General features: G+C 40.2%; 1 protein-coding gene across 1 annotated transcript in view; it reads right to left on the bottom strand.

Annotated features, from left to right (window-relative positions):
• Positions 1-27,157, bottom strand: part of IL1RAPL2 (interleukin 1 receptor accessory protein like 2) — a 2,001,777-nt gene that overhangs the window by 601,671 nt on the left and 1,372,949 nt on the right. The window lies entirely within an intron of this gene.

The following is a 27,157-nucleotide window of genomic DNA, read 5'->3' as shown; positions in this document are numbered from 1 at the left end:
CTCATTACGAGAATTATTCCTGATCTGATACATCAAACTAGAGCAATCCATCCCTACAGTATGGGACAAGAAACAGGCTGTTTTTGTCATAATAATTGGTTTTATTTAAAAAGAAAATGAGGAAATGTCCCTAACTTTCAATGCTGGAGAAGTCTTGCTTAGAGCACTACGAATAACTTCAGACTAAAATGAAATTGAATGCACTTCAGCCTGCCTATGTTTCCTTACTCACATTTTTATCTAACAAAACATATCCAATCTACCTTGTATATTTACACAAACATCCATACATACAAAAGGAATGTGAATGACTATTATAGACAAAGCATTCAGATGCTTTACTACAGGAAGACACAGGAATTGATATTGGTGATTCACAAAAACAAATTTATCTACAGTGTGGAATTATGTCTGTCTTAAACCCACCTGCTCCTTGATATCAAAAGGTGAAGCAGTTCTCAGAATACAGTTTGAAACAAAAGAATTGACTTGGTTTTCTATGAAACAATTAACAGGTATTGGCAACAGAGAAATATGCCCAGTTTACAGGTAGTTCACCAACAAATGGGCTGAATACAAAGTAAAATATTGGACACCACCTATGACAAACTTTTGGTTCCTAGCTTGGGCATGGTCATTACTTAATTTAACTTTTATAATGCTGGATTTGATTGAAATAATTGGAAGGGCTTGTGTTTCTCAGCAACAATGTTCATTTTGCAAAGAGGGTTACAGCAGTGCATAACAACCACTATTTTCAAGGAATCAAACTCACTCTCACAATACCCCAGTTCCATATGTTTATCAAGGAAGAGATTTAAATATGTTATTGACTATGAATGGCAAAACTCAAATGGCTTGCTAATCCATATTTCAATTTGTGATGTCTAAAGCTTCTAGAGATCCTGAAATGCTAGAAAAAGTCCTATTGCAGTAGTACCTACTGTTTCAATTTTAAATGTATAAGTTACTAGGCACATACACACTGCACAATATTTCCTATTTCAGTGATATAACATGTGGAGTATTTTTATTCATGCCACTGTGCCACACTGTACCCCTTTGCCAATGGGGAAAGAACACTGTCAAAAATGGAGGAAATAACCTAGTGCGTGCCAAATCTGCAAAATTGCGTACGGTGCATAAACCACCAAAAGAGCTGTACACCCTGCCACAAACACAGGCAAAGTTGGTGTAAAAACAGGAATCACTGCTGTCATCTGTCATCTGTCACTTCAAACAAGGCCACAGAAGGGATACAATCTGAAAATATGCCCTTAAATACAGTTTCCTAATCAATGGCAATCTTCAAAGTGCTGTTTTGGCGCTAAATTCAGTCATTTTCCCCAGTGAATTATTGAAAGGAAAGTGTGCTCAAATCATAGATTCTCCAGGCAGTCAGAGGAATCCAGGCATCACTGCCTGACAGCTGCCTAAATAAATTGGCTGTCAAACCCAGTTAAATGTATTTTCTTTTTCTGGAAAAAATTGCAAAATCTGCTAATTCAAGCATGTTTGCGAAGGGCTAACTCTTTGAAAATGTTTAAATCCTTTATAAACTGTACTTATATTTTATATGGGAAATGAAAATACTTTAATGTCAAAGAGCTCCTTCTGGGACCAATCCACTATGTAATTGTGATCTGACAGCCTGGCGTGGGAAATCTGACATCTCTGCTTGACACTCCCTTGAGAACAGGAAGGCTAATGGCTGTTAGTGGTTCCCACATAATGCTCACAAGCAACATAATGGGGCCACATTAGACATTCGTCTGCGGGCTGACCAAAGAACAAAGGACAGGGAGCATTGACCTCTGCAAGGGGGGGCAGGATGTGGAGGAGGTTTCTCAGTAAACTTCAAAGGACTGGACAGCTGCTGCCTGAAAAGGGGAGGTTACAAAGGAGGACTGTGATGTGAAAGCCTTATTTTGATTACAAATTGAAAACTCTTTAACTGAACAACCTACAGAGGGATAAATCTGAAACTTGGTAGACATTAAATGAATTTCAGCCTTGTGATTTGAAGACATTGAGGAAACTCGTACCGTTTAAGGAACCAAAGCTATGATAAATGTCTGCTTGTGGCAAAACTATTAATGTTACAAACTTACAATTATATATACACGATCCACTGATAAGCGCCCAGAGATGTATCAAATTAGAAATGATTAATCCAAAGTGTTATGGGTAAAAATGATAAAAATCCATAGAAAGACCAATACAGCTCTCACAAAGATGGGAAGTGAATGTAAATGTAGACAATCGAATATAAAGTATGTGTATCCAATTTTATGAGGGTACATAATGGTAGAAATGTACATTTGTGTAAAAGTATGTTTTGGGTAAAACTCCAGGTGGAAGTTCCTAAATTCTGTCATAAGAGGACAGCTCTGTTCAGGCTGCCAAACAAAACAAAGCACTTGCCTGTGCCACTTACAACCATGGGGGTGTGCTTTGAAGTTCTGCCTATGCCATAAACCTTGTAATGGATAAATATAGGAGTGTGATGTCACACAGACACACACTGCTTCCAGAAGACTGCTTCCAGAACACACTGATTCCAGAACCATCCAGATGTCCATGCAGCACCTTATTCCAGAACTCTTCAACTTGTAGCTGACTCCAGAATTCTTGAAAGATCCAGATTTCTTTGCAAAATCCAGACTCTAGCATTGCCAAATTATTGCTAGCCTGACCCCATTGCAAACATCCCAAACTTGAAATGATTTAATTCTGATTCAGCTTGGCTTGCTACTATTAAGGCAAACCACTGAAAACTTGCATCCTGCTATCTACCGTGTCCAGTAACCATAAGGGGCCTGAGGTACAGTTCAAATTGACCAAAACCACCTTGCTGATTCAATCCCACTAGAGGTGCCCTCCTGCCGGAAGATAAGATCCAATTCATTGACCAGAGCTGACGGTCCAATTTAATAACTTCTTCTGTAAGTATTAATAGGAAGAACAGTGACCCATAATATATTTGCACTGTATTATCCCTATCTCAACCCATCCCATTTTTAACTCAGAACTACAGTATTGTTAGAATCTTTCTTGCGCTGATTGTCTCATCTGTGTTCCAAAACCATAACCCCCTAGTGATTCTGAATAACTAAAGTAAATCCCAGGAAGAAGTAGAGTATTCACAACGGGACAGGTAACACTGATCATGTGACTGTAAGATCCATATGTGGCATTCTCTTTTTCATAGTCATGATATAGTGTAATCAAACCCATCTGTCATTTTCAAAAACACATTTCTGTTTTCATTTTCGCGCCTATTTTGCAAAAACGCCTCTCACTAAAACGTAAATAACTCCTTCAGTTTTAATGATAGAAACGTAATTTCAACTCTCACTGATACCTAATATCCTTAGCTATCGCCACAACTAAAAACGTGTATTTGACCTGTTTTTCTTCAATCTTGCACAGTAAAGGTTTCCCACGAATTCGCAATCTTAGCCAAAATACGTGTCTTTTGCCCATTTCAAAGTGCTTCTTTCATCCCATCTTGATCTGAAGTGTGTATTGTTGTTTATATTGTAGCTCCTGTATGTTAGGACCTAATTAATATTGCTTTCTTTAGAATTTGTCTCCATTTAAGCATTTTTGCACCCTTTTGCAGTCTTTCACAAAGCCATTTTCATCTGTCAGTTTAAAAGTGTCATTTGCCAAAATAAGGTTTTCTCTCTTATGTAGGAGGGAGGATTACCTATAACTCTAGACATTGTATTTCATTCCTGCAAACCTGCTGGTTACTCACATTGATGTATGATTGCTCATTGGTATTCAGACAAAACTGTGCAGGGGGAATATTAACCTAAACGCCATCTGTGCACAAAACAAAACGATTCTTTTTCCCTGTGTTTTCTATTTTGCCTCCTTATAAGTGAATCCAATTGCTTTGTGCATTTCTTAATTGTATTGTCACCCTTTGGGTGATTCCTACCCCGTATGTATATCTATAGTAAACCTGTGTGATTTGAATATTAAAATAAATAAATAAATATTTACCTTTACAAACTAGCCTGATTCCTGGTTCAGTGTGACCTAGGGGGTGGGGGGGGGGATATTTTGAGAAGGGTGTGATATGAGTGGTATAGCATTCAGAATATTGAAGTTATAGACAAAAATAAATAAGGGTTTCATTTGCGCACTACATGCTAAGCGAGACTTGGGTGTGTGCCTGATTGAAATCCCTTACAAAAATGTAAACAGTTCTCCCAACATACTTTTCAATTCTATTTGTGATTGATTTAACTCTTGGAATACATGGTTGCTTTGTGTGTGGCTTGACCCTTTATCAACACAAATCATATTATTTGTAGCTGTATCCCTTTGTAGCATATCCCAGTTTAATGGAAAAAGACACATATGTCTGGCAAAACCTTATGATTTCTAAGGTCAGAGGTTAAGGGTCTTTGTAGGGCTCTGCTATTTGAAGTTTGCATTTCGTTGTCCACCAGGAACCCATCAACCAAATGACAAAAAGTCACAGCGTTCAGGAAAAATACATTTATTTATATTCATCGCTTTGTTGGAAACAGGCCTTTTTGTCTTTGACATGCACAGATGGGCCATTCATTTTCTATGTATTGATAGTAGTCATTGGTCATGAAGTCTGGACACTGATTTTTTTCAAGAAATGTGATAGTTGCACAAAATAAAACATTTTGACTACTATAAAACTAAGTTGACAATGGGTAATCTGAACTTCTTTAACAGTAAATGAAGGGGAAATGTACACTTTAAGCTATCCTTTTACTAGTAATAATGATAACAATGTCTTGATGTAAAAAGCAGAATAATTATAATTTTCATTTCCATTTGTTCTCTTTTTCTTTATAATGGCAGTAAATTATTAATAGGCTTTCCCATTTTATCTTTGATAGCAAACACTCTTTTCCCACGACTTCATCGGTGCATCTGAAAGCATGTGACATTTTACTTTTAGCTTACACTTTTCTGGGAAATTGTGAGAAATACAATATCATTGTATATCATTCTCTTCTTAGTGTCAATGCACCCTACCGTCAATCGCTGACCTTCCTTGTTTACGCCTGATGAAGTGTATAATCGGTTTTCTTTTTAATGACTCCAATTAGTAGCATAGTTCATAGTTGGTCAGACAACCTATCACTGCAAGTTCTCCACTCCTGCTATTGCCACCTGTAACCTTTAATCGTATTGCACCACCTGTCTCTGGATGTTTAAATCAATTGACAATTCTTTCAAAGAAGCTATAGGACATTGATATATTTGAAAAAAGTATTTAGAGCAAGCATTGTAGAAACAGGCCATTCTGGAGAAAACACAAGTCCTATAGCAAAATGTTGCACCTCAGTATCAGCCAAAAATGAATCCATAGAAATATAAATAATAAACAATCAGGCATCAACATTGGGTGGAACAATTACATAGTAATTGATACATTATTTCTGATTAAATAAGTATTTGATTTTATTCGCAAATATATAACTAAATTGTGTCCAACAATTTTGATTAAAGTACAATGGACCTATGATTGTCACTAAGTACTTGATAATTCACTAACCTACATTTCTTTTCCAAATTATTGGTGAAAATTATAATGAACTGTTTTCACTTTTACATTTGATCGAAACATCTTCGGAAACCCCATCATTTTGACTTCTGCCCAATGCCTGATATCAAACCCTATGAAGACCATCTGAGGACAAGCGAGGACGAACACTCAATTCTGTTGTTCCGGGCAAGTCTGAACATCATCCTTCACTTGCTTGGCCCCACCATTATCATATAATGCCTGTGGGAGGTTGTGGACACTGAAGATCACACCATTGAAATAGAATTACCTTTTAAATCAATGTGTTTCGAAAATAAAGGGTTAGCATTTTATGTATAACCCTAAAACTAGTCGTCAATGCAATGGTTAGTGATCACCTAGAATGGGTGTAAAATTAAGCATCCTCACCTTCCAATCATTCACAATCATAACCCTTACCTGCAAACCAAGGCTAAGTATGCTTAACATCCACCAGAACTATTACTGATGTTGTACTAAGCAGTTTAGTAATGATTGGGAATCATCTAAATACACACTAGCAATCTAGACATTTTACATGCAGATTGTACCACTACATGAAGGAGGGGGTAAGTCATCTAAGCAAATTACGCTTCAGTAATCAAGGTGCAAACTGTAATCAAAGCTTCAAATCCTTGTAGGTTGAACTCAGTTCTTCATCCCTCTGTGGTCCATGCACAGTTTTCTATTGAGTAATTATATCACATAGAATTGCTTCAGTGCTTGAAGGGATCTAGAATAAAGCACTATTAAAAAGTGATATTATTTATATGAGTATGATTATTTGTATTAAAACATCTACTGAACTAGAGCAGCATCAGGGGGATAGGGGTTTAAAATAATATACATTGGCATTATTATCTGACAGGGAATGTTGACCCTGTTGATAAAGGTCCATCAACCAAGTTAAGAGCCTGAGTGAGGCGAGAGTCCCTTATCAAAAATGAGGGGCCATTGGCAAAAATATTTAGTACACATTGTTGGATAATAATGCCATTGGCATGCATAAAGTCAAAATACAGGAGGCAGCCTTTTCTAAATAAAAAAATAAACATATGTTCAGCAGCAGGAACACAACCTCTTTTGGCTATTGTTTGTTTTCAGTGTTGATTATGTAGGAGTAGAAAGGGAGCATAGTATGATGAATCCAACAATATCATCACTTCTTTCCCTGAAATGACCTCTGCCTACATGGCCAGGGCATGGCAGCCGCTACTTGATCCTGTCAGTGGGGGTGGCTCTATGAGAGAGGACTACCTGGTGGAGGTGACACTCAGGAAGACCAGATGAAATAATTTGAGAAAATCACATGCACACCATTCCATTCCAGGGATGTTCAGTCCCCCATGCCCTAATGGCATATCGTTACACCCATCCCTCACCTCCTGATAGATCTATTTTGATGAATCCCCAAACACCTATTAGGCAGAATATGTTGACAGGTAGGACGAGGAAGAGGTAGGGAGTAGTGAGGATAACTTACCTGGAGGCTCAATATCCATGCCATTCAAATCATTCAGAGAGCAACTCCATAATGACAGACATGAAAATGAACAATGCAGTAATGAGGGTCAGGAAGACCGGGTGACCAACGCATCGTTCTAGTGGTTGGAAAATGAGTAAGGCAGCCTGGAAGTTCAAATAGGCCAGGCTGCAGCTGATTATGAGAAGGACAGAGGAGAACTGCAGACTCAGAACTGCTTCACAACCCATAATACAGCTGGGCACCATGCTGAAGGATATCACACCGCGGCAGGCCCCCCAAAGTTGAACCGATAAGGGAACAGAGAAACCAGGTTGTGGACAGTGCACTGCAAAAAGAGATAGATCATGGGGAACGGTGCACCGCGGAAGCCGACTGAACAAGAGTGCAGCGCTTGATTGGGTGCAGACAGCGCCAGTACGCTGATGCAGGGGGGAGCGAAGAAATGCTGGAGACAACCGGTAAGCCCAGGGCAGGGAAAATGGTTACTAGGTTGCTAATGAGTATATTTCTCTCCGCAGAAGTAACAGAAACAACCAGTGGACCTAAAAGGAACAAGTGGGTTACCAGGTGGCCAAATAAAGTAAATCACAATTTAAGAACACAGAACAGGGGAAACAGTGCAGTTATTAAAGAAGTGGGAGTATTAGCAAAGTAAGATATTCATGGGTTATTAAACCCCAAGCTGAATGAGTGACTCATTCATTTAAGTCCTGGCAAACAAGTAGATCAAGTGAAGTTAAGTATATGCATAACAAAGTGTTTGTGTAACAAAGTACTGTCAAACAAGTATACCAGGTGAAGATAAGTATCTGCATATCAAAGTGTTTGTGTAGCCAAGTCCTGTCAGGAAAGTATACCAGGTGAAGATTGTAGTTTATATAATAAAATCCTGGTAGGAAAGTGCACTAGGTGAAGTGAACGTTAGCCATGTGTGTGATTAGGACAGGTGGGAGAGTATCCCAGGTGAAGACCAAATGCCTATTGTAAAGAACTTTAAGCAAAGCCATGCCCTCGAATTAATTAACTTTTGTGAAAGTGAACAGTGAAAAAAAAGAGACTCCTTGGGATTTGCAGTGTGTAAAAGGGGAAGAATAAACTTGGGGAAGGGAGATGACACCCTAAGAGAAGTAAATGCACTGAGGGGAGAGAATAATCCTCTTGGAAGTTGAATATTCTTTGGAGTTGGTGAAACATGATACAAGGGATCTGGGGAAGGACGCTGATCCCTGGAACTGTGAACATTGTTCGTTTGAAATCTGTTTGTTGAATTGGAACTTGTGTGTTGAACTTGAATACAATACCCTAAGACCTTGGAGCATGAGGGCCAGAATAGGATCATGGGTACAGGACCAACCTTTTATCTGGACATCTTGACACTGGAAAGACTCATTAGTTTTGGCTAAGGAAGGGAAATTCCTCCTAGATTAGGGATAGCAAGGTATTTTTCAACCCCATTATGTTAATAAAAGCAAGGTATTTTCCAACCCTGTTATGTTAGTAAAAGTGTGTAACCCCAAACAGGTCTCCTTTGTGACCACGTCTCATTCCTGGCTCTCACTGTAGACAAGTTCTAGATTTGAAAGTAAGCTGGGACTTCATTTGGGGGTTTCTAGGGGTCATAACTGAGGCCCCGGGCAACCAATGGGACTGCCTTTGCAACCCCTCTGTTATTTAAAATCACTCTGACTTCAAAAATACATTATTTCCATTCGCGAAACAGAAATAATTTATTTTTGAAGTCAGTGCAAGTGACTTAAAAAATAACTTATTTCATTTTGAAAGCCTAGCTAACACCTCCCCACCCCCCAGACATGGATGGCTGTGGCTCCTGTGCTCTGCTGCACATGACAGGAACCAGAATGGGAGCCAGAGTCATGCCTGCAGAGGAGGAGCTGAAAGGTAAGGAAATATATATTTTTTAATGTAAAACTGGGTGTGTGTGAGAGAAAGCGAGAAAGTGTGTTATGTAATGTAATGTATGTGTGTATATATAATGTAGTGTGTGTGTCTGTGCATGAGGTTTGGATGTCTAGGCATGCGTGCATGAGTGAATGGTGAATGAGTGCATTTAAATACCTGAATTACTTACCAGTAATCTTTATTGCTCCTAGTGCCACTCTTACTTGTCCCAGTACTTGCCTAAGCACCTTGCCTCTTACATAAGTAGTGGGATGAAGAAGAGATACATTGAGGTAATATTGGGCTGAGGAGTTGATTGTGGCAGTTGGGGGAGTGTGGGAGAGAGAGGAGGTGTGTGGGAGGGGTGGGGCAGGAGAGGGGTGTGCTAATACATAGAGGTCATCAATGATAAAACAGACATGATATGTATTACTGGCTATACTGGCATTGTGGTAGAGACAGAGTAGTAATTTCTTACTGTGGCACAAACTTTGTATTGCACAGCTATAATAAAGTAATCATGATAAGTGTTATTGCCTGTCTAGCCTGGCATTTCAGTGCATCCAGTGTAGCCTTTCCTTACTGTAGCCTGGTATATTTCTTTGGCAATCTATGATCAAGTAATCATGATTTGTGTTATTATGTGGTTAGATTGTCATTTTGGTTCAACCCATCAAGGTATGTCTTACTGTGGCATGGAATTTTTTAATGTGCATCAACAAGGCTACAGCAAGCATGATAAGCGTTACTACGTGCCTAGCCTAAATGAAGCAGCCAGTTTTGACATGTTTTCTTATTTTGGCATTGTATTTTTAATAGCAAAGTGGTAAAATAGCTCAATGGAATAATTGCTCGCTGCTGCGTTCTATGTGTGATGTAGAGGTTCGAACACCGGTAAGGTCTACTCAGCCTTTCCTTCTTCCGAGGTTGAAAAAATAGTACCAACTTTGGTTGGAATGATAATTGTATTTAAATATGTGCTATGAATAATGCTTTGGTGAAAGCGATACATACATAACAAATCCTGTGATATCATGTTTGTGATGTCACTTCTGCTACCCCTGGCATTTTGATCAATCGACGTCTCTACAAGTGGAGATGGTTGGCAACCACAGGATGGGATACAAAACACTAAGGCTGCTCTGTAAACATACCTGGACTGGTAAATACAGCCTACATTTGGAACAGCCAAATGTAATGATCAGTAAATCAGTAGATCACAGACAACATAACAGATTTCTTACGAACCACCTGAACACATCATATATATGTCTTCTTGAACCATCAATATATTCAACAGATAATGGGCAATTACAATTACATATTCAGCATGATGACTAGAATTTACAGAGTGCTCTGTAGCCAGGAACATAAACACAGCTAATAGAATGAAATTACAGTATCAATACTTACGTTTACGGCATCATTTCCAAAATATGGATCTTTCTATTACTGCCATCAGTATATAATTGTCTTCATTGATAATTACAGCCAGTGATTTTTGCCATCAATAGTAAGGCTTTGATATAACTGCTGAAATGCATTTTTTTGGCATTTTGTAGAGAAGCATGAATTCCATTAGTCATGAAAATTATCCCTGAAAGCACATCATTATAAATCAACACTAAAATACCACAATTCCAATGCTGGTGCATCTCTGCAGAAAACACTATTGAACCATGATTGTAATGGTTGTGCAGTAGCACCTTTGGCTGTTTCTCATGCGCAGAATGAAATTAGCATAATAAATTATCTCAGACCCACATAACCGGACAGACTCAAAGAATATGTCAAAGCACTACTTTATTGTCATCTCAAATAAAGTATGGAAATCTGGTGACCATACGAATTGCAACTCACTCCCTCTCAGTTACGTTTCCATTAGACAAAGGCATTATACTTCAATGTACGTCAGCTATGGCATCATCCTATGTGGCAAACAGTAAAACCTATCAAGGGGAGGCATTGGTTAGGGGAAGACATATACCTATAGTTGTGTAAGTGTTAATAACTTCATTTGCTGCTCAGGGACATCATTTAGGGGTCACCAGAGGTCGCGCAACTGCGACCTCTGGTCTCCCTTGCGACCTCTAAAAATATATATATATATATATATATATATATATATATATATATATATATATATATATATATATTTTCTTCTTTTGTTTTGTAATGCAAGCTCCTGGGCTGTGGTCAGCACCATGTGGCTCTTTACTTCTGGAGAGGCTGGCTTTCTTGTTCAGGCCCCTTAAAAAAAGAAGAAAAATAATAACAGGAATGTCTCAAGTCTAACATTTTCAGCACTGACCCTAAATAAGAAATAGGAATACCAAATAATGTGTCTTTCTGGAATTCTATACAATAATTGCTAGACTCATTAAAGGTTTATTTCAGGCACACTTCAGGGGGTGAGTCACTGATTTAGTCTGTTCTTAAACTCCTCAACTCAGCCTTTCATCCTTCTGAGGTCAATAGATGAGTACCAACACAGGTAGGGTGATATGGGATGTATATTGTTTTCTATATAAAGCGCTTAAGCATAAGTGCTATATAATAACACACCATTATCATTTGGTCATGGACGTCTGCTTGCATTCACAGTAATTTGGTAATATGGGCCTATACACACTGATCTTACCAATACATATGGTGATCCATTCTTGTATGAAATGTACATCCCATTATAGTTATAGCGTAACCATATTTTCCGTAGTGTACAATGCTATGTGATGCCACTTCCTGTTTTTTAAATGGGTGAAATGTCGTGTTCCATCGCTTCCCGCAATATCACTTCGGTGTGGGGTCAAATGACATCACTTCCTGTGATGCCATCAGGGGGTAAAGGGTCGTGTGATGTCACTTTTGCTACCACTGGCATTTTGGTGAAATGACGTCCCTGCTGCTGCCTCTTATCTGGTAGGCATGTCCTCGAGCTACCTCTAGATACGTATAATACAGATCATAGAAAAATAATGACAGCATATTGGCTTCTGCAACATTGTACAGCATGCCACTTCGTAGCCCATTATCATTGGTTGGCATACACTCCTAACCTTGGACATTCCACTCGTTAGCAGCACATGAGCAAAATGAAACCCAGGTGTGGGGAACAACTTCAGACCACTGCCCACATTGGTCAATTAGTATACCATCTCTCATCAGTTAGATCATGAGCCAAGGTTTCTCCTTTGTAGCTGAACTTTCTGACTGTTCTCTTCTATAGGAGTTTTAAGGGAGTGTAGGTACATCACTATATTCAGTTGGAGCTTATTGTATAGGCCTTCTTTTCGAGTCTTGCACCACGTGTCAGTAGACCACAAATGTGTCCATTTCAATCTTTTATTTACTGCTATTTGATTTAATTTTGCTGGATTTTATTACTCATTTTGGCATCTAGAGACTTGGTCACTCCATCTTAGATAGGCTTTCTGCCTCATTGATTGTTCAATACTTGCACTTGAAAATGTTTTTGCCTCTGCTTAATCTAAGAGACATGTGTCCTTCATTCGTAGCGTATCCATGCCGACTCCCTCTGTACCTACCAATTATTTCTTGATGTGTCATCCTGAGTCTCAGCCAAACAGATATCCATTGTTCCTTTCACAAAACTGTTTCTTCAGCGTCTTTCACCCTTGCAGCCTTGGTTTTTCTCTGAGGTAGTTTTGACACAATTCGACGTCCATCTTTCCATCATGGCCTCTTTACCCTTGTTATATTTTCTCTTGCAGCAAGCTTCTTTATGTCTCATCTACCTTGTGTTTCTACATGGATACATTTGCTGATTCTCTTCTTACTTATCTTCTCAGTGTATATGGTTTATTAATCTCTTAATATTTGATAACTTTGTTACTTTAGTTACTTCGTTATCATTTACGTTTTTGCATATCGTTTCAGTGCATCTTTGTGTCTTCTCTTCTTGATTTCACTTTACTCTGCCTGATTTCACTTACAGCTCTTCTATGTCCAATGGTGTATGCCTACATCCTTCCAACACATCAGTGCAAGGGTACATTCAATACGATTGTCTGAATGCATAACATCTCTCATATCTTCGATGAAGCATTGGGATAATACCTGGTGTTATGCACTGAGTATTCCTGCTATTCTTCCAGTATGACGGAGGTGAGGGGCGTGCAATAGAGATGAAATCATCTGCTTCTCTACAGAGTCCTTTTTGACACTCTTTACATTGCAGCAGCAGCTTCAACGATGTTTAAACAAGCCCAAAGATGATCCTATCATTGCTGGCAAAGAGCATTTTCGATATGATTGATGGGAATTGGTGGTGGTAATGTATTTGGCACTGATGGTTATGTTATCTGTGAGTTGCCAATGAACCAGTGTTACAGATTTTCCACTTTAGTTGTAGTTGCCTGTATTGTACAATGGTGTACATTTGCCATTAAACATTGGTGGTAGCATTACCACAAACTCTACAATAATTAACAGGTAGTACGGGTGGAGAAAGCAACAAGCTTCCCTACTGCTTTCTGAATTGTCTGTTCTGAATATCAGGGAACCTATTTGGTGTCAGTAGGTACCTTTGCTTTCACAGCTGTAGCACTTATCAAATATAATTTGCACAAAAGGGAACTGAGGGTTTTTGGCCAACCCTTTGCATTACTGCTGAATTGTGAATCAAAACAATTCCCCCTAAACTGTTTGCACTGGCAAAATATCAAACATTACACTGTGTTATTTTTTTTAAAACAATTATTTGATAGTAAACAATGCATTGTTAAAACAAGAAACATATATTTTTAAAAAGTTAATAATGTCAAATATAAATACTTACTTAGTAAATGTATAGGTGGTACTCATTTAGTGCAAACCTAGCACGAAAGCAGGGTAAAGCTGTACAAACGTTAATTCAGGGTGTACAGAAGAGAAACATTAATGCATTTATTACAAATGTTGATTTTGCAATCCTAAACTTCCAATTAGAAAATCATCATACTCTGCTTGCTAAATATGAGAAGAAAACAATTGCCCTGTATCAATGTTCTCTGCCTGATCGGAAACGTTTTTTGTGAAGCGCTATGAATTACAGACAAGGCCATGTTGCCATCAAAGGTCATCAAGCAGTAAAAACAATGAACAATCTAATTGAAGTAGGGAATTCCCCCACATGAACTTTTATACAATTGTATAGACAACATCTTTGATGGGAGCCAGCTGCTCTGTGAGGTTGGCTTAAACAACATTTCACTGAAAAGTGAAAATACGAAATGTAAAACTCTCTTTGATAATGACTTAATGATTTGTGTTATTATTACCAATTTATGGGAACTCAATATATCGACCTATGTCGCATGAAGGGTTAAGCTGACCCTGCTGAGGAATTCAAACTTGACCAGTGTAGGGTTACAACAGGAAGATGTTTTGGGCCCCTCGAAATATCAACACTAAACAACCAGACAAAAGAGAGCTCATGTTGCTCAGCAAATTTGTCTCCCAGAGGTGTGCTTGCCGCCATGTTCGCATTACATCTTCCTACAGTAAACGGCAGCCTGTAGGCATGTGAATTAATCAATGGAAACAGCTAAGAAGCAATGCTAAATTGTGTGGTATATGCCTAAATGGCCTTACAATGTTTATTTATGCATTTGTGTGTTTATCTATATATTTATTTATTTTATTGTTGAGTTTAAAAGCAAACCCCATGCAATTTCACATAAGCAACACACATGTACATAATACATGTGTACATTTAAAAAGAGAAGATATATGAAACATATACAATAGCTTCATAAATATGTTTGTGCAATTACCTAATATACATTTTTCATCAGATTGTTTTAATCATCAAGGGAACACTTTTCCAAAAGGCAGTCAATACTCTATAAAAAGGAGCATTGGCGATATGCTTACTTGTATGCCTACCCCAAAATGCATTAGCTTCTAAGTCGTTTATATTAATTGCAAAACTACTGAACACTCTTTTCATAAGGTTTACCAACAAAGGACAGTCATCATATAAGTGTTTCAAAATTTCAAAGCAAATGGTATTTGACACAAGCAACACATTGGGCGAGGCCAGTCAGTTTTTCCTCTAGGGCCCCTCACTTCTAAAGTTTGCAAGTTATGTCCGCGAAATAACATAAAAATACAGGCGACTTCTCTACATGAACATTTTTCAATATAACGTTGTGGACTAACAAATGGAGGAAACAACAATATGACTGATGCATTCTCTTGTTGAATGGGTGTTACTCGTTGCTAGTCAAGTCACATTGCTAAATCCTTTTTTTCAGTTAATTTACACAAGTCGGATCCGTTTTTTTCTTTCAATTATTACTATTTTTCTCTCTTAAAAACCATTTGCATCCATCCCGATAGGTACCAACGTATGTCAAAACAGCACTTCAAGTGTATTTGCTAAGAGAAAATGTGCAGTAGGATGACACACTTTAAAATAAAACCTACATCTTCGATACATTGCTAACACGTAGCAAGCAATCAATTCCAATTTTGTATGCACACATTGGATTTGGACAAACTGAGGTAGGTAGAAAAAATATCTCCAGATCGATCCTTTTAATGTTTAAAACTGTGTTTTATGTATCTTTGAGTGAATATCTATTCCATTTGACATATTTTGGGACTAATCTTTGCTTGAAATATAAAATAAGTGGTGTCAGCTAAAACCACTGTGCTCCCTGTAACACTTTCCTGTTATTTCAGTCTATCACAGTATTCTCTATTGTCCTCAAGTGCACTGGCTAAAAAAAATCTAAATACACCCATTCCTTTTTTACCTTTTTTACCTTTTTTACCACCAAAGGTTGGGAGAACAATTGCCATGTTAGCCTAATTTATACAGTTTAAGTTTTATGAAATAGCATAATAAAAGTTTTATTACGATGCATAATTAAATGGTTGACCTGCACACACATCTTTCTATCACATATACTCTGTTTTAATCCAACAGGCATTTGGTCAAATATTAGTAAATCATCCTTATAAAAAAGTTTGATTTCCCAATATAACAGGAACTTTTATCACAGAATCTAAAATACTTCTTACATCTGACATATTAAAAGTGAAAAGAAATGGAGGAAGAAAGCATCCCTGTTTGACATCTTTATTTGGGTTGTTTTTGATAAAATCTCCTTTTCTGTTCAATCTAACGTTGCAAGCAGTGTTCATTGTCCACTGCTTTCAACTGTGGACCTTTCTATCAACAGTGTCACATATCACATTCACTAGAATAATCAATAAATGCAAAGTGCACGGATTAGGGTTTCAGCAAATTCACCCAAAAACTATTTTTCATGCTGTGTTGTCCCTTCCTGAAGTCAGTTTGGAATTGTGGCAAGATATTATGTTCTGAAGCCCAAGAGAAATACACAAATGTTTCCTGTCATGTCTAGTTATGTTATAATGTTGTAAGAAGCCAGATTGCCCCTGGATGCACTTTTATACATTGACACTATATGTGACAAAACATCTGCCCATTACTTTGGGATTATTATGAGGGCCATTAATAGGGCCTGGCACCCTGAACCAATTCACTTTTGTTTAAATCTTGTACAGAATATCTTCTATTGTGAATCAGCATTCAATGCAATTTGTCATCGTTTTCTATGCATTTAAATTAACAGAGTTTTCAGTGTACAACTTGTCTTTTACACATGTTGACCGTAGATCACCAATGATAGGGTTAATCTGCAATGCTTGCCATCCCTTGTTTTTGTTCAACAAGGACTACATTTTCTGTTTGTCGTTCAAAGCTTTTAACTAAAGCATTTTCAGGCATCTTACTAAAATAATAGTTTTTTATGAGCCTTTACCCAATTTTTAAAGCATTGCTTAATAATTGTTTCTATTTTTACGTACGTATCCCAACTCCTTGTGTTATTTCAGCAAGGTTCTACATCTGAACCTTATTTCTCTCTTACGTAGGATAAGTAATTTATCCTACGGTTTGCTAACATTTGTGTGGGATATCTTCTTAGGTCTGGACATAATCTCAAACGAGGGAGCAAACCAACACTTTGGTTAAAGCTGAAAAAAATCCTGGGAAAAACCAACACTTACAAAGGAATCCTTAAGTTTATATAGTAACCAGTTTGCAACTGTGTGCATATTAGCTATCAACCAACAAATCGGATTTGTTTGATTATTAATACACACATTTCCTGTGTGATAATGTATAACTTCATTAGGCACCTTTATTTTCACTGAGGCACCTAAGAAGCAATGATCATTTTGTATTTGTATTTTATTTATTTGTAGTGCGCCAGGCCCAGGGGCATCCGTGCGTGAAAAATGTATGAGCATATTTACACGGTTCCACAACATATACAAATCAACAGTAAGGCAAATTTACAATATAGTACAAAGGTGAACAACATGGGTAGATATCATGTGCACATAACTTAGCCGAGACGCAGTATAGTGGAGGCAGATAAGTCGAGGTGATTGCAACAGGGGAAGCTGCATTAGATTTGAGTGAAAAGCCAAGATTTGGTTTTCAGTTGAAATGCATTGAATGAAGGCTCAGTCCTGATATTAGACGTAAGTGTGTTCCAAAGCTGTGAGGCCAGAACAGGGAAACTTATGCCCCCGGCTTTTTGGAGTTTGAATCTGGGCAAAGATAGGCTGTGTATCTGGGCAGTTCCTTGAAGTCGGGAGGAAGTGTGTAAGGAGAGGCGGTTGGAAAGGTAGAGGGGGGCCTTGTTAGACAAACATTTGTGGGTTAGGGCAAGTGTTTTCAGCGCAATTCTTTGTTTGACAGGGAGCCAATGCAGGTTAGTCCTGGTAACGGATATGTGTTGGTTTCTTGGAATATTTAACGCTGCTCTAATGGCGTTATTCTGGGTGGTTTACAGTTTATTAAGGTTGGACTGGCTGGTCCCCAGATAGAGGGCACTCCAGTAGTCAATCTTAGACATGATAAGCGTTCTAGCTAGAGTGATGCGATTAGGGGTGGTCGGAATGGGTCTGCAGCCCACAATGAGTTTGCAAGTATATACCGACGCTGATCTGACGGCATTAGTTTGTCTTGTCAAGGACAGGGTGGAGTCAAAATAGATGTCTAAGGTTTTGGTATCCTTGGACACTTTAATGACATTGCCATCAATGATGAAGGCCTGGTACAAGGGATCTAATTTATTAATCCTTTGAACGGAGCCCAAGATGATGAGCTCCGTCTTATCGTCATTGAGACGAAGTTCGTGTTGGGCCATCCAAGCCTGGATAACCAGATAGACTTCATTCAATGCCTTGGTATCCGCAATGTGATCACCTGTGATGGGGATGAGTATCTGGGTGTCATCAGCATAATTAGTGTAGGAGACACCCAGATAGTCAAGAACATCAAAGAGTGGCTTGGTAAACACATTGTAGAGTGTTGGTGACACACATGAGCCTTGTGGGACCCCACATTGGATAGGTGCTGGGTCAGCGGCTGCTGAAGGGGAGAAAACCCTCATGTGTCTATTACTGAGAAAGGAGCTGATCCACGCTGTGGCAGAATCAGAGAAGTGGGCGGCCGATCGGAGGTGCTGGCACAAGATTTTGTGATTTACAAGATCGAAGGTCGCCGACAGGTCTAGAAGTAGTAGCAAGGCTAATTTCCCATTATCTTTCAAGACTTCGATTTGAGTTTTCATATCTATCAGAGCCGTTTCAGTCCCATGCCTGGGACGGAAGCCAGATTGTCTTAGTCCAAGTAGGTTGTTACGTTCCAAGTAGTCTTGAATCTGCAGATAGGCCGCACAATCAAGTATTTTGAGCATGAGCAGGACAGTAGTAATAGGCCTGTCATTAGTTGGTATACTCCGGTCTAAAGAAGGTTTTTTTTTAGCAATAGGATCACCCAGGCGTCCTTGAGAATGTCAGAAACTATACCTGTTTTAAAGGAGGAGTTGATAAAGGTTGTTAAGAAAGGGGCAAGGTCATGGGCTGATTCCTTGATGATGGAAGCAGGGCAGGAGTCTCCTTGGCAGTTTGAAAGTTTGATTCTATTGATGATGTCTTCCACTTCGGCAATGGTGAGTGGAGCGAAGGCAAACGGTTTGATCTTAGGTGGTACCGGAGGAGGAGTCATGAAGGAAGTGGGCTGATGATTCTCCAATTTTAATCCATTTTGTTTGTCTGTAATTTTGGATTTGAGTGCAGCGATTATGTTCAGTAGGGCTGCCTGGATATTAGTGCACCACTTGCTAACTTTATTGCAAGTGCCAGGAGGTGTGGCAGGAGATTCCAATTCCTTTAAGATCTTAAATAGTTCTCTGGTATTCGAGTCTGCTTGCATAATGCGAGTATTAAAGGACTCTTTTTTGGCATGGTAGATAGCTTCTTTATAGTTAAGGGTGGCTAGGATAAGGCCGTCCTTGTGAGCATCTGACTGATGGCTTCTCCAGTGGTTTTCAGCGCAACGTTTAGTTTTGCGGAGCACTCTTAGCTGCGAAGTAAATCAGGCGTTAAGGTGCGCATGCTGTTTAGGCTTTTTCAGTTTAATGGGGGCAATAGAGTTTAGAGCTGAGTGCATAGCTGGATTGTAAGTGTCAGCAAGGATGGTAAGATCAGAGCAGGAATGTATGACCTTGATGAGGCAGGGGAGTAAAAGAGGAAGTTATTTCTCTCTAGTTATGTCCTTTTTATTTCTCATAGGGATGGCATGAGCCATAGTGGGTAGAGGGCGAACAGCTGCTTCAATCGTAAAAGGTGATGATATGGTGGTCAGACCAAAGGCAGGGCATGTTAGATGTTACATTGATATTGCAATTGGTATCAGATAACCCGTAAAGTGTCCTTCATTTGATGTGTGTAGGTTCTAGGATGTGCTGAGTGAATCCGAGATCAGTTAGCGTGTTAGCAAGGTCATTGGTGATAGGGTCATTGAGGTCACAGAATCTCAAATTGAGGTCTCCTAGTAGGATGATTTGCGAGTTAGTTTTGGATTTCTCAAGTAATAGTGTAGAAATGTCATCCGCAAAGGATGAGGCTGGGCCAGGTGGCTTGTAGATAAGGTGTACAGTGGCAGTTTGGTTGGGCGTTAAAGGTAGTTTGACTGAGAGTAGCTCTGCAGACTCCAAGCTGACATTAGGTACAGCTCTTAACTCAAGTGAGTTTTTGTGGATCAGAGCAACTCCACACCCTCTCGATTGTGCAGAGTTACGATCGCAGCGCGTAATACTGTAGTCTGGTGGTATGGCAAGGGATAGTGTAGGTCCTGAGGATGCGTGTCGCCAAGTCTCTGATATGGCAATAAAGTCAAGCTCTTGGGTAGTGATAAGGTCAGCAATGTCTAGTGTGTGGGCTGTTATCGATCTAGCATTGATGAGTGCGCCTTTGATCTGAGTAGCTTTGGCTGCAGGAGTTGCTGTTGTAGGGACAGCAGTAGTAAGGTTGTTACTAGTGAGGGGCGAACATGGGGCGAGGGGGCTATGACTAGGTATGAGGAGTTTAGGTGGGATGGGGGCACAGGAGTTGGACCGCTGACTCACATGGGAGAACCTGGATCCTAGTCTCTTATTTCTCAAGTGGGTGGTACAGGGTTGATTCGGAGTGGGTTTCTTTGCAAAGTGTTCAAGCCAGAGAGCAGGGGTATTAAGGTACATTTTGCAGGCCAATTTATCATGGTCAATCCCCAAACTCCCAATACCTATGCCCAGATAGTTACTTGTACATCACACTTATTTACAGTTATCAATGTAGGGTGGGTTGCATAACCTGACCACCCTTCTTCTCTAACTACATTATTTAAATTATCTGAACACTCAGCATTTAAATCACCCATTGCAAATATGTCTAGGGACTCTTGTGATAGAAGGCCTAACACTGTTATCAATGTAAGCATAACTTCACAACTTTATCCAAATCCGGTGGATTATATATGTTGATAATTACCAAAAGTATTGTATTGTCAGTGGAATCAATCTTAATTTTCAGAAGGTTATTTCATCTATTACCAATTTCTTTTATCTTGCCAGGTAATAAAGTACTCACTAGACTCAGGAATGCCCCCACAAATCATTTCTAAAGCTTCTCGGAAAAGACTTGTAAAATCATCAACATCAGACACTCTCTCAAGAACACTTCCTGTGAAAAACTAAGTTGTGGGAAGTTAAAAAGGAAAAACATCTCTGTGAGCTAAAAAAAAAAAAAAGATTAAATCTACATGAGTTCCAGGATACAATATGTGGTTTCATGTCCTCAAGTCAAACATACTTCTTGTGTGCAAGACAAGTGCGCAAAACATGGTTTATGGGTTGCCTTCAATGTAGAATTAAAGATTGCTTCCAGACAAAGAAGTGCCAAAATCAGGATTAATCTTTCCCCATCTTCTTCAGCCATCCCTTTAGTAGGTTTGATATATTTGAGAGAGGAAAAAGAACCACTGTTCCTTTGCAAGTGACTGTTGCAGACTTTTTGGCTAGGATGTGCCCCTTAACAGACCTTGCAGAGTCTGCCCCCTGTTCTATATAGAATTTAGATCACACATGACTGTGATCATAATTGCTCGACTTCCTTTTACACCCAAATCCAAGAATCTGAAATTTTCCCTGTTAACTCTTTCTATAACTTGTGAATTACCTCAGCAGCATCTGCCATAAGAGTATTTACTGCACTAGTTACAAACAATATCTGAAATCATGATTATGATTAAGTAAATATGTATGCCTTCTTGTTCATTGTAATGTTCTTTTAGCATTGCTATTTGATTTAGCATTAATTTCCTGTAGTTCATAAAGTAGTTGTCAGTCTCATTAATAAAGTATCTGTTTTGAGCAAGACCTTTATCAGACCTTCTCACACTTATTTTCTTGATTCGGTTTCTTTCCCCCTTCTTTTTCTGAGTTCATTGTTTACCCTTTCTTTGTGATTTAGAAGTCAGTTTCTTAGTTGAATCCATGTCATATTTGTCTCTGGAGCCTAAATAGGCTACAGTCCATCCCTCATGAGAGACATTACAAACAGCATTTTTGTTTAAAACCAAGGACGATGAAGTGTCTTGCTCTTTTGGATTAATTCCCCCAGTACCCGCTCTGAGGGTGATCCAAGGTACTTCAGGCTTTCACAAGTGAACACATGCTCATTCCCAACTTGTCCTTTGAGGAGAGGATTGTTTTTAAATCTTGACAGATAGAAAAAAAGAAATCTTGATCATACTGATGAAGCGCCAATCTCAACCAAAATAACATCATACAAGATTGTAGCACTAAATGGATGGTGCCCAACACAGGATGGGCAGGGGTTGCAAGTGCACAAGAACGTCTATATCATTTCCCTGGTGCTTGTAAAGGGTTTAAGTACAATGAGAGTGCGTATCTTACAGGTGTTTACTATCATCCTGAACTGGATGCATCTGTATGTATATAGCTTCATGCTTAAAACATTTACAGAGATTTTAAAAAGTCTTCCATTATGTTTGACTCTTCTAAACTAGAATGTGTGTCAACCTCCTCCCCCTCCCCCATAGAGCGGGTATCAAGAGTAGCACCGCTTAACATATATCTATGACTCATGTACTATAGAACTTTAAAAGCACCTTTAACATACCCCTGCTAAGCTAAAGCTGGATGTTTAAATACAAAAACAGGTACCATGCACCCATCTCTAGAATGAACATGGCATGATAACCTATTCTGTGGTTTTCTCACCACTTTGAGCATGGTTGACACCCTCCTAATGCCAATCATCCAAGAACAGGTGAATGGGCAGTGTTCGTACGTACCGGTAGAGGGTTTCCCAGACCTCTTTATGCAAATAAAGATGGATGTGTGTCTTTACTTCATCAGCATTCACTTCACCATACATTCACTTCATTACATTTACCCTTTCATACCTTTACTTCTTCCGTCATTCAATTCTTCTAACATGCGATTCGTCATGACAAAGGGGGGGCTTGAAAAACCCCTTAATTTCTAAGCCAAATTCTTCCCCTGATCCCTCCATGACTGCAACCCTATCCTTACAGCTATCCTTACCATATCCATTGCTACCTTGACAATGTGAAAATGCAGACATATAGTTGTATGGGTCCATGTCCTTGGAGAGATTGACTATAACTGTTCCATCGCTGCTCATCTCCAAAGCGTCTGCAGGAGTGGACAAGGGTGATGCAATCTTGTCACAGTGCTCTGATCTCCTATACTGCTTGGGTGGAGACCAATACCTAGGAATACCAATGGCTCTATCATGCCAAGATCCCATCTGCGGATTGCAGAGTCCACCCGGTATCAAGATATAGGGATGTTTGGTAAACTGAGATCCTGACACAACCCTGCTCAAACTGCAACATAGAGGCTGCAACCCTATTAAACCTGCTTAAACCTGCTTCTCTGACTACCTGTCAAGGAAAGATGACCTCTCAAAAGCATACATCTAATGCACAAGGCAGTATATCTCCAACCGCTCAGACACAAACACAGGTTCTAGGAAACTGCATACCTTCTGTCAAGGAAGATATAAGAATTGCAGTGGTGGATCTCTTCACATGCAAGGCTTGACACTCTGTACTGCCATCACATCAAAAAAGGCCCATGAGTCTATCTAAGCCCTTTTATAGCTCATCTTCAATATCTTCCACCCAAGCTCCAATGTAAAGCACTCGTAACAGTAGATCAGTGGCTTGACGATGGCATATCACCTATCCTAGCTCATAGAGACCTACCATTCATCAATACTTCTCCATTGATCATCAGTGTGATTAAACACAAAACATAGAAACAAAGCAGAAACCTTTTCTTAATCTGAAAATTCTCTGACTGCACAAAGCCTATATAAACTCCACATAGCTAAATAAATCATCTACTTTAACATATTGATTATATTTTGAAAGTAAGAGACGATTTGGAGAGGCGACATCTCTTTATTGGATTGTCATATAATACACACTTTCATGATCACTTATTGAACTTTTACACTTTCCCTTTGTATGCGCAGACTCCACAAACCTTTGTTTTCTATCACCTCTTCCTATTCTTCATCACAACACTCGTCTCTAATGTATGTTAACTTTACATGTTCTAAGACGTGTCCTTCATAGACATGTTTACATCTAGTCCATGCTGCTCGATTTGAAATTGAGTTCTCTTCATCTGAAGCTTCCCTTTCATTACACTTAATCTGCTGGTTTACTCCTAGAAACATCACAATTTAACACATTGAATTGAATATCTGTGCACATGCCACGACTGGCAATTATTGTCTCGTCATCATTTCATTGGGCAAGACTTGTTAAGTGATGGTGCGTGGTATAAATCAACATAGCATGACATAACGTTGGATGAGGTCTCCTGTTTTTCTTATCATTAGAGAACGTGTTGCTAACCCTCTTCCCCTGCTTGCACTGTTCTCCTTCAGAGTATGGGAATGGCAGGGTTTGAAGGGAAGACCTATGGAGGACACCTGTGACGAGGTCCCCTGCTTGTTGTTAAGCTTAGTGTTGTTAGCTCTCTTCCCCTACCTGCACTCCCCACCACCAGAACACGAAAGTGGCACTGTTCTGTGCTTCTTAGCTCTTGGAATATTTTTGGGGGTACTTCTTTGTAGCTGGCATTGCATTAGACTAGTCTGGATATTGTTAATGCAAACACCACCCTATGTCCACAAATGCACACAAAGGAAATGTATACGCATAACTAGCCTAGGCGGAAACGTGGTTCTTGGTGAGTGTGTAATGCATATGTCCCTGTTGAATAATCATGTGTCAAGCAGATGGAACCTTTGAATGGGTCTTGGTGCCGTCCGGCCAGAGTAACAGATGAGGTTAAGAGCTCATTGGATGGATCAGCAGGATTTCTTGTAAAGACCAGGTCTGCACTTCCGCTCTCTATATGGTAGAGGGGAGGCACAGAGACCCCTGCCAAGATTCTCTATTACGGTAGCAATGGACGAGCAATCAAGGCCTGCCTTCTCGGGAGGTGATACAAGCTGGTTCTTAAGTACAGTGTAGTCCCCAAGCACCCATGATGGAATGTCAACACACTGTATCGGTTAAAACACAGTCTTTATATAATTAACAATCAAAGTCATATACACAATCACGATAACTCACTTTGTACTCCGAAAATCAACAATGGTAAATATGTACAATTCTAAAGTGGTACTACTAACGTTATTAGATCTTATTAAAGTGCATACGGTCAGAATGACACCCAGATCAACATAAAGAGGAAATCAGCAGTAGAGAGAGGAAGGAAAGCAAGATGGTTGAACAATAGGCAGAGTACTGGTCCCGTTACCTAGCTACAGTTCTGTGTGGAGATCCCACCACCTGGGCAACCTGTAGAAGGAAGATACAAGCCCAATCCATATATTATTCACCCTTAGACTTCCCAATAGTTCTGCAACCCCAAAGTACCTTTGTGTTGTAGCGTTCCGCATCGGGGAAATCAACAACCCTTCTTGAGTGTCCTCCCATTCAGGCAGGAATCACAGGCCGTCGAACGTCCGACAGAGGACAGGTCAAGCTACGACAGTGAAGTGGCTGCGTCATTCCTAGCGGTGCTCGTTGACGGGGAAGCATAAACATCCTGCCAGGAAGAGCTGTGCGGAGCACCTCTGTGTCAATAGTTCTGGACTGCAAAGAGTTGAAGAACTGTGGCCCAGCAAGGGCATCGAGTCGTCGGTGTCTCTGTGGTCTTTGGGTGGAGGGAAACCCATCGGTGGATGCTCCTCGGCGTGTCAACGGTCAGGCCTTCTCCAGCAGGATACAGCGGTGATGATGCGGACGAGAGCGTCCTTGGATCAATGAAGTTCTTAGGCAACGGGAGCACGGCGGCTCTGGTCAGCGACGGCGGTCAGCGACAGTGGCGAGCAACAGTCCGGGCGCTTCTCCTCAGAGTTCCGAAGCAGTCCCCGTATCGGGTTGGCAGCCTGTCGAAGGTCTGTCTACCAGGGAGCTTAGGCAAAGATCAGCTGTGCACGATGGTCCCTCGTGGCTCCGGAAGAGGGCGCCTTACTAGGTCCTCTCTGGGTCAGTTCTTGAAGCACAGCACCTTTCAAATTGAGAAGGAGAGCAACAGCAATTCTTCTCGTCCAGCAGGCATCAAGGTTAAGCTTCACTCCAGTTACTCGTCGTAGTGGACTTCAGCTTCTGAACACGATTCCTAGCAGTGAGAGGTCCCCAGATATACTGTTGATCTCCCATTCATTCCGCTGGGTCGCACTCAAGCATCCAATCACAACTACGAGCATGCATGCAGGCAGGCAGCCAATCAGGCACACAAGGTATTCAGGCCATTCACTTCTCTCCAGACAATCACAACAAGTTATGTGTATTGGGAGAAGTACTGAGCCATTCAACACTCCAAGCTGTATCCATACCGTTTTCACAGGGCTGTCTCAACCATTATGTCAAACACCAGATACTAGACAGTCACAATTAAGAATGTATATTCGTCACACACTCCATTCACCCAGGTCCCACCCACAGGCGTACCCACAACATACGGTCATTGAGAAGGCTCCAGCCAGTCTGGTCGGCACTTCCCCACACTACCATATACGGAACTTCCACATAACAGCCAGTCAGGGGGAAGGGACAGAGGCACGGCTTCCCTGGACTTCGGGAAGATCAGGGTAACAGGTGATGGAAGGCAAGAGGCCATGGGAGCCATTTTGCCTCCATCAGGAATCTACCGATTCCAATGATGGGGCCTGGGCATCCCAAAATGGAGGATGCTCAGGGCACCAGTCATTTTCAGCACGGCACTGCCACCAGCCCGTACCCTGCTCTGTGGGTCACACATACACTAGGGGCACGGGGTTGTACCCCTACGCATGGGTGCCATAAGAGTATCCCATGGGTCTGTTGACCAAACGAAAAGGAGAGTGAGCTGCACCACCAGGAGTCCCACATGAACTCCTGTGTGGAAAACATGACAGAACACACGATAAAAAGCAGTAAAGGACAAGGATACGGAGGTCCTGTCCCTCCGATGCATTTCCAGCTTCACAGTCGCCCCCCGAGACTGAGGTGGAGGGTGTCTAATCTCCCACAAGATAGACACCCTCATCCAGACGGTCAACATACCTTCTGGAAAGGCAATCTGCATTATCGTGACTCTTCCCTGGTCTGTGCTCAATGGTAAAGTCTAGTCCTTGTAGACTAATGGACAACCTGAGCAGTTTCGGGTTTTCACCCTTCATCTGCATAAGCCACTTCAGGGGCTTATGATCGGTTTGGACCTTGAAGGTAGACCCGGTAAGGTAGGGTCTAAAACGTCTAAGGCTCCAAACAATACTAA

Source organism: Ambystoma mexicanum, chromosome 5p, assembly GCF_040938575.1.
Source record: "Ambystoma mexicanum isolate Mex_15411 chromosome 5p, UKY_AmexF1_1, whole genome shotgun sequence".
Lineage (NCBI taxonomy): Eukaryota > Metazoa > Chordata > Amphibia > Caudata > Ambystomatidae > Ambystoma > Ambystoma mexicanum.
Note: the sequence above shows the minus strand (reverse complement) of the source record. Positions and strands in the feature narration are given on the sequence as shown.